The 2,384-nt window shown below is 42.3% G+C and overlaps 1 long non-coding RNA gene across 3 annotated transcripts; it reads left to right on the top strand.

The window, feature by feature from the left end:
• Positions 1–692: 692 nt before the first annotated feature.
• LOC103373493 (uncharacterized) lies at positions 693–1,873 on the top strand. 3 transcript variants are annotated; one of them, XR_521070.1, is made up of 4 exons: positions 693–731; positions 765–896; positions 1,002–1,082; positions 1,692–1,873. It is a non-coding gene; the product is annotated as an uncharacterized LOC103373493 (long non-coding RNA). The 3 variants fall into 3 exon arrangements; XR_521071.1 differs by having other exon boundaries at positions 701–764; positions 795–896; XR_521069.1 differs by having other exon boundaries at positions 711–896.
• Positions 1,874–2,384: the final 511 nt, after the last annotated feature.

The raw sequence follows: 2,384 nt of genomic DNA, 5'->3' as shown, positions 1-2,384 counted from the left end.
ACACACACACACATATATATATATATGATAGAGGTAATTATAGATGCCAACATTTCAATGATTGAATTATACAATGGTTTATTTAATTGTCATTTAAGTTCATTAATTTATATAATTAAATAATAATAAATTCACTTGTTTTTCACATGTAAAAATAAACATGTTCAGGGGCGCCGCTGTAGCTCACCTGGTTGAGCTGGTGACCAGGTACCGGGGCTGTAGCTCACCTGGTTGAGCTGGTGACCAGGTACCGGGGCTGTAGTCTCCCATGCAGCGGCCGTGGGTTCGAATCCCGCTCATGGCCCTGTGCTGCTTCCCCTCCTCCACTTTCCTGTCTCTCTTTCAACTGTCCTATCCAAAAAAGGCAAAAAGGCCAAAAAGATAAAAATTAAAAAAATAAAATAAAATAAACATGTTCAAAATATTTGTTTGTTTTGGTGTCACAGTTGTGGGATTATTATTATATTATAATATAATATAATATAACAATATATAATAATATATAATATAATAATATATAATACCCTGTTTTGCAGCTCTACCAGGTGGATGTTAAGCGCTGCCCTTCCCCCGCTTGTTGTTGTGATCGGTTCACGTCTCTTGGCGCTGACACGCCTCAAATGGTTCTGTTTCAGCGTCACGTCGGTTATTTTTAGAAACTGACCGGATCAGATTCTTCACAAGTTTCAGACAAGAACAAGACCAACCTGCAGAGTCACAGAACGGCTCAGGTGTTCATCAGGTGTTCATCAGGTGTTCATCAGGTGTTCATCAGGTGTTCATCAGGTGTTCAGGTGTTCTGTCTGTAGAGATGAACGCTCCGGTTCTGGTTCTGCTGCTGGTCCTGGTGGTTGGACTGACAGCGAAGACTGATGGTCACCATGACAACGCTGCAGGTCAGTGTTGTGCTTGTGTGTGTGTGTGTGTGTGTGTATGTGTGTGTGTGTGTGTGTATGTGTGTGTGTGTGCAGCAGCAGTGACTCTCTCTGATCTCCCTCCAGTGTATCCGGAGGACGTTGCTCTGGATCATTTGCTGAAAGGAGAAGATCTTCCTGAAGCTTCACCTGATCCACCTGCACAAGGTGACGACACCTGTGTGTGTGTGTGTGTGTGTGTGTGTGTGTGTGCTCTTGTGTCAATTGTTTATGTAAATTTATGTAGAAACTCGTCACTGAATACCTGGTTACCATAGCAACTGTCAGTGGGTGGGTCATTATCTGGTTACCATGGCGACTTCTCTGAGATGTGTCCGTTTCAGTTGTAAACTGACTGAAGTCGTGACTGTCGGTGTTTCCAGCACCAGCATCCACCCAACCGGTGGAGGCAGATGGCCGTCCCTCCCTGAGCCTGGTTCTGTCGGAGGTTTTTTCCCCTGTGGGGGTTTTCGGTTCCTTCCCACCAGCAGACTGCTGAAGCTTATAGAGAATCCAGATGTTCTGGATTGTTGGGTGTTTCTGTCTCTGTGAAGCGCTATGAGATGACTGTTGTTGTAAATATGTGCTATACAAATAAAACTGAATTGAATTGAATTGAACCAGAGTTCTGATGTGTTCTGGTTCAGCAGGTTAAACTTGTTTGGTGTGTTCAGGGAACCAAAGTTTCCTGCGGCTTGTTTCAGGAGGAAGCTTTGTGGCGCTGCACTGCTCTGTGTTCACAGTGTTTCTGACGGAGCTCTGGTTTCTGTTTTCCAGATGAAGATGGACGTGGATAGAAGAGAAACGTTCCTGCTTCAGATCAAACATGTTCTGGTTCTCTGGTGGTTCAAAAAAAGACGAATGAGTTGGTTCAAGGAGACGGAACCTTTATTTACTGAGATCATGCTGAAAATGTTCAATTAGTGATGAAATAAAACTAAACGAGAAGTGATTTGCATTTTCAGTCAATATCTTCTTATTTAAATCAGTGTTTCATGAATATTAAAGTGTCCCGGATGTTTGTTTACAGCAGAAATAAAACTGTATGTCTGCTCACACAGACGAGTCTGCCACTCTGGTGAATAACATGTTTTCAGCCACATGTGAATATACGTGGTACTCATGGCATGATAAGAAACAAAAAGATAAAAGCACATGCTGTTACCAAACATGTCAACAAATAATCCAGGACTGAAATCTAAAGGATGAAAAAGAAAATGCAATATTAAAATTTGCATTTTTATTTTAACATACAGAAATAAAACTGCAGCAGTGAAACATTCTAAGAAACATCTGCATGAACAGCTGTAGGACTGACGCTCAGGTGTGTTTACCTGTTTATTCACCAGAGGGCTGTACTACGAAGCCAGATGATCAGTGGGTCAGCAGGTGTGTTGAGCTTAAAGCCAGACTTTTCAGTGTCATGGAGGTGTCTCTCTTTTAACCTGCCAGGTCTCCATGGTAACTGAT

This window comes from Stegastes partitus, unplaced genomic scaffold (genome assembly GCF_000690725.1).
Source record: "Stegastes partitus isolate 25-593 unplaced genomic scaffold, Stegastes_partitus-1.0.2 Scaffold1996, whole genome shotgun sequence".
Taxonomy (NCBI): Eukaryota; Metazoa; Chordata; class Actinopteri; family Pomacentridae; genus Stegastes; species Stegastes partitus.
This window is presented reverse-complemented; position numbering and strand designations above follow the sequence as displayed.